At 41.7% G+C, this 12,725-nt stretch overlaps 2 long non-coding RNA genes and 1 other non-coding gene across 3 annotated transcripts; 2 read left to right on the top strand and 1 right to left on the bottom strand.

Moving 5' to 3' along the window:
* The first annotated feature begins 256 nt into the window (after positions 1-256).
* Positions 257-2,316, top strand: LOC130714172 (uncharacterized). The gene is made up of 2 exons (XR_009011183.1): positions 257-498; positions 2,026-2,316. It is a non-coding gene; the product is annotated as an uncharacterized LOC130714172 (long non-coding RNA).
* A 3,679-nt stretch (positions 2,317-5,995) lies between these two features.
* On the top strand, positions 5,996-8,067 carry LOC130714156 (uncharacterized). Its single transcript, XR_009011180.1, has 2 exons — positions 5,996-6,249; positions 7,777-8,067. It is a non-coding gene; the product is annotated as an uncharacterized LOC130714156 (long non-coding RNA).
* Positions 8,068-12,359: 4,292 nt separating this feature from the next.
* On the bottom strand, positions 12,360-12,466 carry LOC130716366 (small nucleolar RNA R71). The gene has a single exon (XR_009011983.1). It is a non-coding gene; the product is annotated as a small nucleolar RNA R71 (small nucleolar RNA).
* Between the last annotated feature and the right edge of the window lie 259 nt (positions 12,467-12,725).

The following is a 12,725-nucleotide window of genomic DNA, read 5'->3' as shown; positions in this document are numbered from 1 at the left end:
CGATGGTCCGGGCTGTACAGTACCAGCGGATTTAATTGATTTGTTTCCTTTCAATTCCGAGTTTGATCGTGATATTACTAAAAAGGGCTGAGGGTTTTGATTAGTTTCAGACCTGAGTAAGTTCTTAAGTGATGGGGTCAAGGGTTTTGACTTGGGTCGGGCTTGAAGGAAAACAAACCCTAGCCCAAGAGAGGGAGAGAGGGGACGCGGGCTATGTAGGGTTTTGGGGGGGAAAGGGGTTTCTTTTCACACTATTCTGAAGAAAGAAACCTGGTGCACTTCTGAAACACGTAAAACAGAGGAGAAAGAGTGAGAGAAACTTTCTCCTTGCACCCTAGCCGTCACCGTCCCAAGCCCCACCACCGTCGACGTGTTCGCACAAGAGGGAGAAGGAGTTCGCGAGCGAGAGGGAGAGAGGAAGGTCACGCGTGGGAGAAGAGGAGAGAAACCAGAACCTTGCTCTTCAATTTCATCTTTTCTTCAAGCCTAAGGACAAAGGTAAGGGCTGGTCCTAGGATTGGGTAGATTGCCTAGGGTATTTGCCATGTTTTACTATGAGAAAAGCCATGAACATGATTGCTTTTGCAAGAGTTTTGTGTTCATGATGCTTGCTGTTTTTTTCTGCCTTGAGATCTTGATGTTTTGCTTCTGATTTGAGATGAAATGTTGATGCCATGATTCTCCATTAATCATCACTACAACTACCGTTTCTTCTATGACTTTGCTTGATTAAAATGATTGAAGATTTATATGCTTAGATCTGCCTTTTGTGCTAGAATTGATGGTTATCTTGGTTCTGGAAATTTAAGCATGATATATGATATATGATATGTGGTTCTTGCTGCTGGAATATGGTTTAAAACTCTGGGACTTGAATGGTTGAAAAATTAATTTGAAGGCAAAAGTATCTCTGCCAGTTTCCTGTACTGGACAGCGAGTTTTGGAGCTTAATTACACCTAATTCGGGGTCTCAAATGAAAAAGGGATAAACTGGAAAATTGTAGATTTTCGAATTGGCTTTCTATGCATATAAAGAACATAATTTTTGGTCTAGTAATGAGGTCTGGAGGTCGATCTTAGTGACTGTTGCACCTGCTGTTCTTCCTGTACCGGACAGCAAGCTTTAAGGCCTAATATCACCTAATTCTGGATCTCAAATGGAAAAGTGATAAACTATAAAAGTGTAGAGTTTCGAATTATCTTTCCAGTCATGTATCATGTGAATTTTGTGGCTAAGTATTGCGGTCTGTAGACCAGTTTTAGTACACGCTGCACCTGTTGTCCAAAAACACAAAATTTGAGAAATTGTTGGAAATGTTAGTAACATGTGATTAGGGACCTTTGTGAGATTTTTATATGATGATATCTGTAAACTGAGCCTCTGGAATTTGTAAATAATTTGTGAATTTGGGAGGCCCTGATTATTTCTATGCTTTGCATGAAGTTTAGTTGTGACTTGTTTAGGAGGTCGCTCACCCAGCTGTAATTCCTCCTAGTGTGACTGTTATTTCTTGACGTTGTAATCTGATACGATATTAACTCATAAGACTCTAGGATTGACATTAGAGCCTTAAACACCAAGAGAATGAATTTATAACTAGCTTGCAAGTAAATGTGATAAAACGGTCATAGGTCTAGTGAGACTATGGACCATGAGAACGATGGTACCTTGCACGCGAGGGAGTTATTTGGGTTGACTGCGGTCTCCCGTGAACCTTGTGGGCCGGTGTGGCTTCACGTGATTTGGTTGACTGCGGTCACCGTGAACTTTTGTGGATCATTGCGGCTCCACGTGATTTGGTTGACTGCGGTCACCGTGATAACCGTGCCTCTGCGGAAGCACGAAGATGGCCATGGAAGTTTTGGTGGGTTGTGTGAAGTGAGATTCCGTTAGTAACTGACTCTTTCCCATAAAAGACATATAATGTACTTATATTATATATGTTGTTGTTGATTTTGTCATTATCATTCTTTTTGTTGGACCTGACCCTGCTTGTTTGCTATGTGTTTATTTGGGGGGGGTAGATGGTCGTGAAGATAATGGCGATGACTCATTCTTGGGAGTTGATGCTACGTGACGTGCCAATACCGGAGGACGACTACACTTCAGAGGAAGAGGAAGAGGCTAAGGAATAGGGTTTGGGTTGAGAGTCTTTTGTTTTCTGTTGGGGTTGAGAGTTTCCGAAGTGTTGGTATCGAACAATTTTATTGCTTAAATTCGAATGAACAAGTTTTGATGTAATCTTTATTTTCATTCAGGCCTTTGATTCGTACTCTTTACAGTTGGTTATTTAAAAAGTTTTACGATGTTGGTTACTTCCGCGTGTTTTTGGAAAGGTTATGTTTCAAGAGTTTTCGTAAAATGAAAGGTTTGTCATTAATTGAAGATTAATAAGTGAATCGACGAAAACTCTTTACGAAAATTGGTTAATTAGTTACTGTGTAACACTCGAGAAATCGGGGCGTTACATTGTGGTATCAGAGCTCCGGTTGAGAAACCAGAGCACTAAGGGTTTTGGGTTTACGAGTTTCCGAACTCGTTGGTGTTTTTGTTTTTGATAAAGATGTTTTCAAAGCTTCATGGTGAGATTGGGTAGACTTGTTTGCTAAGATGTTTGCTTGGCTGTGAGATTGTCTGTAGTTAGTATCATTGTCGTGATACTTGAGACTAAGTGTTTGATTATATTAAGATGTTTGAACTCTGAGATCGATTGATGGAATGTCAATCGAAGGAAGAGTGGGCTTTGGAATCCCTTTTGCGCCCCAAGGTGTACGCCTGTGTGCGTTTGTGTGCACCAGTGCTGTTGGTGAAGCAGAAGGATGGAAGGTCCAGACTATGTGTGGACTACCGACAACTCAACAAAGTGATCGTGAAGAATCGTTATCCGATGCCTCGGATAGACGACTTAATGGATCAACTTAGAGGAGCGGTGATCTTCTCGAAGATAGATCTTAAGTCAGGATACCATCAGATCCGAGTCAAGGAATCTGACATCCAGAAGACCGCATTCAGGACTCGATACGGGCATTATGAATATCTTGTGATTCCGTCTGGGGTTACTAATGCACACGCAGTGTTTATGGACTACATGAACAGAGTGTTCAGACCATTCCTGGACAAGTTCGTGGTGGTATTCATCGATGACATCCTAATCTACTGGAAGAGTAGAGAGGAACATGAGGAGCATCTACGCCAGGTGTTGGGCGTGTTGGGAGAGAAACAGCTATATGCTAACGGCTCAAAGTGTGAGTTCTAGATGGAGGAGGTGAAATTTTTGGGGCATGTCATATCAAGTCAGGGTGTGGCTGTTGACCCTAGCAAGATCGAGACGATTCTGTCATGGGAGCAACCAAAGACAGCAAGCGACATCAGAAGTTTTGTCGGGCTTGCAGGCTACTATAGGCGATTCGTCAAAGATTACGCAAAGTTGACTTCGCCGTTGACCCAGTTGACAAAGAAGAATCAACCGTTTGCGTGGACGGAGAAGTGTGAGGCTAGTTTCCAGGAGTTGAAGAAGCGGCTGACCACCGCACCCATACTAGCTTTACCTAAGGAAGGAGAACCTTATGACGTGTACTGTGATGCGTCACACAATGGGTTGGGTTGTGTAATGATGCAAGATAAGAAAGCAATTGCCTATGCTTCAAGGCAGTTGAAGACTCATGAGAAGAACTACCCCACACATGACTTGGAGTTGGCTGCCATAGTTTATGCTCTCAAGATTTGGAGACACTATCTCTATGGCAGTACGTTCACGATCTACAGCAATCATAAGAGTTTAAAGTACTTATTTGATCAGAAGGATCTGAACATGAGGCAGCGGAGGTGGATGGAATTCCTGCAGGACTATGAGTTCACTCTACAGTACCATCCGGGGAAAAGCAATGTCGTAGCCGACGCTCTCAGCCGGAAGGCTATACATGTGTCCTCAATGATGGTCAAGGAGTTAGAACTGTTGGAGGCTTTCCGAGATCTGAGCTTGGACGTTAAGCTCGCACCAGGAAGACTGAGTTTCGGAATGGTGACGGTGTCAAGTGGACTTTTGGAAGAGATCAAGTCTAGACAAGAGACTGATGAAGGGATAGCTGAGTGGCGAGACCGTGTGGCTCAGGGAAAGGCACCAGAGTTCTCTATTGGGAACGACAATATTCTGCGATGCAAGGGACGGATATGTGTGCCTAACGATGCAGAGATGAGAAGATTGATCCTGGATGAAGGACACAAGAGTAGACTGAGTATCCATCCCGGAATGAACAAGATGTATCAGGACTTGAAACTTCACTTCTGGTGGCCTGGGATGAAGAAACAAGTGGCTGAGTATGTTTCTACTTGCTTGACATGTCAGAAAGCGAATGTAGAGCATCAGAAGCCCGCAGGGAAGCTGCAACCACTAGATGTCCCAGAGTGGAAGTGGGACAGTATTTCTATGGACTTCGTGACGGCTTTACCTTTAACTCGGAGGAAGTTCGATGCAATTTGGGTTGTTGTTGATCGTTTGACAAAGACCGCTCATTTTATCCCGATCAACCTGAAGTACAAGGTGGAGAAATTGGCGGAGATTTATGTGGCTGAGGTTGTGCGTCTACATGGTGTACCGACCAGCATCGTGTCAGACAGAGATCCGAGGTTTACCTCTCACTTTTGGGTAGCCTTGCAGCAGGCCCTCAGAACTAAGTTGAGATTGAGCTCTGCCTATCATCCGCAAACAGATGGGCAGACAGAGAGGACAATCCAGTCGCTGGAAGATTTGCTACGGGCCTGTGTGTTGGATCACAAGGGCAGTTGGGATGAGATGCTGCCATTGATCGAATTCACTTACAACAATAGTTTCCATGCGAGCATCGGCATGGCACCTTACGAAGCTTTGTACGGTCGGAGGTGTCGTACGCCCTTATGCTGGCCTCAAGATGGGGAAAATTTGGTGATTGGCCCGGAATTGGTGCAACAGACCACCGAGGAAGTCAGGAGAATTCAGGAAAAGATGAGAACCGCGCAGAGTCGCCAAAAGAGTTACGCCGACAACCGATGGAAGGAGTTGGAATTTCAGGCCGGAGACCATGTCTTCTTGCGGGTTACCCCGATGACAGGTGTCGGAAGGGCAATCAAGTCCAAGAAGCTTACTCCGAAGTTTATTGGGCCGTACCAAATCACGGAGCGAGTTGGACCGGTGGCGTACAGGATCGCCCTACCACCGTTTCTATCCAACATCCATGACGTTCTTCATGTGTCGCAGTTGCGGAAGTACATGGCAGATGATTCGCATGTGATTACGCCAGACGACATACAGCTGAGAGATGATCTGACAATGGAGGTGCTACCCATCAAGATCGTCGACCGAAGCATAAAGCGCTTAAGAAACAAGGAGGTGCCTTTAGTGAAGGTCGTGTGGAACCAAGAGACTGGTGACGCGACCTGGGAGTTAGAGGATAAGATGCGGGAGTCACACCCCGATTTATTTGTAAACCCTTAAGTTTCGAGGGCGAAACTATTTTAAGGGGGGTGGTATTGTAAGGCCCTAAGTTCAACTTGGAACAAATTTTATGGAAGTTTGAATAAAATTGAAGTTTTTGGCTATGTTTGATAACTGGCAGATTAGAACTGTCAACTTGTGTGACTTTTTAGAGGGTCTTAACGACATCATTTGGGAAAACTTCCATCATGAGAGTTGTAGCCCTTTAAGTCTAGAAAATTCTCAAAGTAGAATCAGGTCATTCCGACCTCTGTAGCTCGAGATATCATCGGTTTAGTGACGATGGTCCTGGCTGTACAGTACCAGCGGATTTAATTGATTTGTTTCCTTTCAATTCCGAGTTTGATCGTGATATTACTAAAAAGGGCTGAGGGTTTTGATTAGTTTCAGACCTGAGTAAGTTTTTAAGTGATGGGGTCAAGGGTTTTGACTTGAGTCGGGCTTGAAGGAAAACAAACCCTAGCCCAAGAGAGGGAGAGAGGGGACGCGGGCTATGTAGGGTTTTGGGGGGGAAAGGGGTTTCTTTTCACACTATTCTGAAGAAAGAAACCTGGTGCACTTCTGAAACACGTAAAACAGAGGAGAAAGAGTGAGAGAAACTTTCCCCTTGCACCCTAGCCGTCACCGTCCCAAGCCCCACCACCGTCGACGTGTTCGCACAAGAGGGAGAAGGAGTTCGCGAGCGAGAGGGAGAGAGGAAGGTCACGCGTGGGAGAAGAGGAGAGAAACCAGAACCTTGCTCTTCAATTTCATCTTTTCTTCAAGCCTAAGGACAAAGGTAAGGGCTGGTCCTAGGATTGGGTAGATTGCCTAGGGTATTTGGCATGTTTTACTATGAGAAAAGCCATGAACATGATTGCTTTTGCAAGAGTTTTGTGTTCATGATGCTTGCTGTTTTTTTCTGCCTTGAGATCTTGATGTTTTGCTTCTGATTTGAGATGAAATGTTGATGCCATGATTCTCCATTAATCATCACTACAACTACCGTTTCTTCTATGACTTTGCTTGATTAAAATGATTGAAGATTTATATGCTTAGATCTGCCTTTTGTGCTAGAATTGATGGTTATCTTGGTTCTGGAAATTTAAGCATGATATATGATATATGATATGTGGTTCTTGCTGCTGGAATATGGTTTAAAACTCTGGGACTTGAATGGTTGAAAAATTAATTTGAAGGCAAAAGTATCTCTGCCAGTTTCCTGTACTGGACAGCGAGTTTTGGAGCTTAATTACACCTAATTCGGGGTCTCAAATGAAAAAGGGATAAACTGGAAAATTGTAGATTTTCGAATTGGCTTTCTATGCATATAAAGAACATAATTTTTGGTCAAGTAATGAGGTCTGGAGGTCGATCTTAGTGACTGTTGCACCTGCTGTTCTTCCTGTACCGGACAGCAAGCTTTAAGGCCTAATATCACCTAATTCTGGATCTCAAATGGAAAAGTGATAAACTATAAAAGTGTAGAGTTTCGAATTATCTTTCCAGTCATGGATCATGTGAATTTTGTGGCTAAGTATTGCGGTCTGTAGACCAGTTTTAGTACACGCTGCACCTGTTGTCCAAAAACACTAAATTTGAGAAATTGTTGGAAATGTTAGTAACATGTGATTAGGGACCTTTGTGAGATTTTTATATGATGATATCTGTAAACTGAGCCTCTGGAATTTGTAAATAATTTGTGAATTTGGGAGGCCCTGATTATTTCTATGCATTGCATGAAGTTTAGTTGTGACTTGTTTAGGAGGTCGCTCACCCAGTTGTAATTCCTCCTAGTGTGACTGTTATTTCTTGACGTTGTAATCTGATACGATATTAACTCATAAGACTCTAGGATTGACATTAGAGCCTTAAACACCAAGAGAATGAATTTATAACTCGCTTGCAAGTAAATGTGATAAAACGGTCATAGGTCTAGTGAGACTATGGACCATGAGAACGATGGTACCTTGCACGCGAGGGAGTTATTTGGGTTGACTGCGGTCTCCCGTGAACCTTGTGGGCCGGTGTGGCTTCACGTGATTTGGTTGACTGCGGTCACCGTGAACTTTTGTGGATCATTGCGGCTCCACGTGATTTGGTTGACTGCGGTCACCGTGATAACCGTGCCTCTGCGGAAGCACGAAGATGGCCATGGAAGTTTTGGTGGGTTGTGTGAAGTGAGATTCCGTTAGTAACTGACTATTTCCCATAAAAGACATATAATGTACTTATATTATATATGTTGTTGTTGATTTTGTCATTATCATTCTTTTTGTTGGACCTGACCCTGCTTGTTTGCTATGTGTTTATTTGGGGGGGGTAGATGGTCGTGAAGATAATGGCGATGACTCATTCTTGGGAGTTGATGCTACGTGACGTGCCAATACCGGAGGACGACTACACTTCAGAGGAAGAGGAAGAGGCTAAGGAATAGGGTTTGGGTTGAGAGTCTTTTGTTTTCTGTTGGGGTTGAGAGTTTCCGAAGTGTTGGTATCGAACAATTTTATTGCTTAAATTCGAATGAACAAGTTTTGATGTAATCTTTATTTTCATTCAGGCCTTTGATTCGTACTCTTTACAGTTGGTTATTTAAAAAGTTTTACGATGTTGGTTACTTCCGCGTGTTTTTGGAAAGGTTATGTTTCAAGAGTTTTCGTAAAATGAAAGGTTTGTCATTAATTGAAGATTAATAAGTGAATCGACGAAAACTCTTTACGAAAATTGGTTAATTAGTTACTGTGTAACACTCGAGAAATCGGGGCGTTACACCTATAAAACTACAAAATTACCAAAACAAAATAAAGACTCAAAGAAAGATAAAAATACATGAGAATGCATGAAACACTACATGAGACTCAACAAAAATACTCAAAACAAATAAAGAAATGACCCTAAAAACACTACTAAAATAGGGTCATCAGATCACTTAAGAGTTCTGAAACTAAGTGAGAACACAATAAAGAGATTTGACTCTTTTAAGGTATGAGGTTCTCTCTTTCACTTGCAGAAATAAAAGCTTGTGTTTGACTCTTAGAGATTTCTGCTTGAGCTTTGAATGCTTTGTTGAGAAGTTTGGAATGAATGCTTGAATGCTTGTTGATGACCCGGATTTAGTAGTGTTTTAAGGGTCATTTCTTTGTAGGTTTTGAGTCTTTTTTTCTTTGTCTCATGTAGTGTTTCATGCATTCTCATGCATTTTTATCTTTATTTGAGTTTTTGTTGGGTTTTAGTAATTATATAGTTTTATATTCTTGTATTTTTATAGATTTTAGGACTTGCATTTGTTTTCCATGGAATTGTGAGGACTATTGTGCTTAAAAGCCCTTTGAATTTCTTGATATTTTTCCTTGTCTTGGTCCTTAAGAGCTTCAGCCGGTAACTCATGAAGAGGGAAGGCCAAAAAGCTTGAAGAATTGATGGAAACATTCAAATGGGTGTTACAAGAAGCCAAAAAGACCATCAGAACGTGTGTCTGACGCTCGAGCGCCAGGCATGGGCGCTCCAGCGCCAGCCTTCCAGTAGCTTCGTGCCAGCTTCTGTTTAGGGAGCGCTCAAGCGCCCCAACTCGACTATTTTTCCTATAAATAGGATTTTAGTGGTTTTCTTTTGTAATCCTTGATACCCATTCCATTTTTACATAAGTTTAGAAGGAGAGGAACACCTAGGAGAGTGAGAGAAGGCTTCCAAGCTTGTAATTCAGGTTCTTAGCCAGCTTGGCTAATCTCTCTTCTTATGCTTTGGTTTTTATGTAAGACTTTTCATGTTTAAGTTATAATCTTAAGTTCTTTCCCACATGATCTTCTTCTTTCATTGAATCCCATTTTCTGAATATCAATCTAAGCTTGTATGCATGCTTGCTTTATGCTTTTCTATAATCCTAACGGAAGTTTGTTATAGATTAGGGAACCGATTTGGGATTACCCCTTCTATCTTGGCTACTAGGAATAGAGGAAGGGTTGGGGTTTGTTGGCCTGAAATTATATGATCTAAAACCTCATATAAATGACTAAGTACACAAGGAATTGGGCTTAGCTTTTAGTATGGGAGAATTTCTTATGTGAGGAATCTATAAGTGAGTAACTAGGCTATAGCATCAAGGAGAGATCCATGACAACATGTGCTTAGAATGATGTGCTTGAATTGACTAGTTGAGCAAGAACCCAAAGCATGTTCTTTTATGAGTTTTTGTTTATTTTATCTTTTCTACTTCGACGTATCTTTATTTCAATAAAACAAACCTTTGAACTCAAGGCTTAAACCGAATTTAGTCACTCATAATCCCTGTGGTTCGATATTTAAAACCGGGTGGATTCGTACACTTGCGGATTTACCAACAAGTTTTTGGCGCCGTTGCCGGGGATTGTTTGTGATTTTTGGTTGGAGTTACAAGTTTGAAGTATAGTCTACCTAAGACTATAACTTAGGGCTGAATGGGAGACAACCCATGTTTTTTTTTTCAGTTTTACGTTTTGTCTTTGGTTTAATGTTTCAGGAAATAAAAGGGGAGAACACTTGGAGGCACTCAGTCACTTGAAAGGAGGTTCTTTTCTTACTCTGAGTTTTAGTCCATGCATTTTTAGCATATTTTTCTTTTATAGATTTTGTTTATCCTTTTTTATCATGCATTGTCATTTAGAGTCTTTCATACCTTGGTCTTTATGCCCTTTACTCAAATGACATGTTCCCAAGTTTTGCTCACTCACATGATGCTGGTTTTCAAAATGTTTTTAAGTGGATACTTTGTGCTTTCTTTTGGGGAGTGATTGTATGTTTGGGAAACAGAGGGAGAGACTTTGATCTTCTAAGTGTTGTTGATGACCCTATTTTAGTAGTGTTTTTAGGGTCATTTCTTTGTTTGTTTTGAGTCTTTTTGTTGAGTCTCATGTAGTGTTTCATGCATTCTCATGCATTTTTATCTTTCTTTGAGTCTTTACTTTGTTTTGGTAATTTTTGTAGTTTTATAGGGACTTTTCTTGCATTTTAAGTAAGTTTAGGACTTGCATGGTTTTGTTGTGTTAAATGAAGGACCTCTTGTGCTAATGAGCTCTTTGAGCTTCTAGATTCTTCCTTGACTTGTTGGTTAGGTTTGGAGAGCAGAAACTGAAGGTAATAGAAGGCCAAGAAGCATGGAATTGAAGGACGACTTAAAGAGGGCTGAAGAGGAGTTACAAGAAGCTGAAAAGTTCATTCCGGCGAGGCTTGAGCGCCTAGGCTCTGGGAATTGGCGCCTAGGCGCTAGTGCATTTTCCTGAGGGTCAAGGAATTGGCGCCCAGGCGCTGGGAATTGGCGCCTAGGCGCCAATTAGCTCCAGAGAGCATGTTTGCGCATGCAATTGGCGCTCAGGCGCTCTGAATTGGCGCCTGAGCGCCCAGACTCGTATTTTATGCCTATAAATAAGGCTTGGGCCAATTTCTTTGAGAGACTTAGACATTTTACTCATTTTGGATCAAGTTTGAGAGCTGAGGAGAATTTTGGGGCTGTAGGAAGGCTTCCAACTTGTATTTTTCTCAGGTTTTCATTACATTTTCTGCATGAATTCACTAGCCATGAGTGGCTAGTTTCCTTTTTTGCTTTGGGTTAAGAGATTCTATGAAGTTTTAGTTTGTTAAATCCTATCTTTATGCATGAGTTCTTGATTTAATCTTGTTTTTCAATTCCTTTATGCATGTTTAGCTTTGGTGCACCTTTGCTATAGGCTAGATTATAATCAAATGGAAGTTTGTTATGATTTAGGGACATGAATTGAAATAGATCCTTCTATACTTGCTTCTAGGCATAGAGTGAGGGGAGGGTTTTGTTGGCCTGAATATACATGCTTATAAACCTCTTATGAATGTTTAAGTACACAAGGAATTGGGCTTAACTTTCAGTTTGAGAGAATTACTTTTGTGAGGAATCAACTAGTAAGTACATAGGCTATAGCAACAAGAGATAAATCAAGGTGTCACATGCATAGGATAGGTGGACTAAAGTGGATTAGATGATCAACAACCCAAGGCAATTTTCTATCAATTGTTATTTACAACATTATCAACATTGCTCTTTTGCAAAACTTTTGTCACAAACAACCAAAACCAATTTCTGAATTTTATTGCTTTAGAAACTTGCAAACTTTAGGCTTAAATCAACAATTCTCACTCACAATCCTTGTGGTTCGATATTTTAAAACCCGGAGGTATTCGTACACTTGCGAATTGACCAACAAGTTTTTGGCGCCGTTGTCGGGGATTGTTTGTGGTTTTCGATTTAAGTTAAAGAGTTTGTTTGTTTGTGTTACTAAACATTGCATTGAATAGGTGCTACTAACCTTTTCTTTGTTTTTGTGATTTCAGTTTATGCACGGTAGACTTGGCACGGATCCATTGCTGTTTGATCCGGAGCCAGAACGCACTCTCCATCGTCGTCGAGCTCAGCAAAGAGCTGCTGAGATAGCCGCCATGGCTGCCCATATGACGGAGGAGGAATTGCAAGCCCACATTGAAGAAAGAGTGAGTGAGGCTATTGCTCAAAGACTTCAAGAGCAAGAAGCGGAGAATGCCAATCGTTCTCTTAGAGACCTCACCTCGGCTGCCATGAGCTACGATTATCCGGGCAGCATAGTTTCCCCCGATGGCACGGGAAATTTTGAGCTGAGGCCGACATTCATTAATTTGGTGAGCCAAAATCAGTATGGTGGAGGTGCTCTTGAAGATCCTCATGCACACATGGAGCGGTTTATCCGCAATTGCAACACTTATCGAGTTCAGAATGTTTCAGCAGACACCATCCGCTTGAGTTTGTTCCCTTTTTCTTTGAGGGACACTGCTGAAGAATGATTGAATTCACAGCCCCAAGGTAGCATCACATCTTGGGAAGACTTGGTTGAGAAATTCACCACAAGGTTTGTTCCAAGATCCCTCTTGAGAAAGCTCAAGAACGACATCATGACTTTTTCTCAATCCACCGATGAGAATCTTTATGAAGCTTGGGAAAGGTTCAAAAAGCTCTTGAGGAGGTGTCCTCAACACAACCTTACCCAAGCTGAACAAGTAGCAAAGTTCTATGATGGTCTCCAATATTCTTCGAGGTTTGGCTTGGATGCGGCTTCAAACGGTGAGTTCGATGCCTTACTTCCACAAGTGGGGTACGAGTTGATTGAAAAAATGGCTATAAAAGCTATGAACTCAAGTAATGAACGCCAAGCCCGAAGAGGAGTCCTAGAAGTTGAGGCTTATGATCAGCTCATGGCCTCCAACAAGCAACTCTCCAAGCAAATGAATGAGATTCAAAAT

This window comes from Lotus japonicus, chromosome 4, assembly GCF_012489685.1.
Source record: "Lotus japonicus ecotype B-129 chromosome 4, LjGifu_v1.2".
NCBI lineage: Eukaryota > Viridiplantae > Streptophyta > Magnoliopsida > Fabales > Fabaceae > Lotus > Lotus japonicus.
The sequence above is the reverse complement of the archived record's forward strand: the minus strand, read 5'-3'. Positions and strand labels throughout refer to the sequence as shown.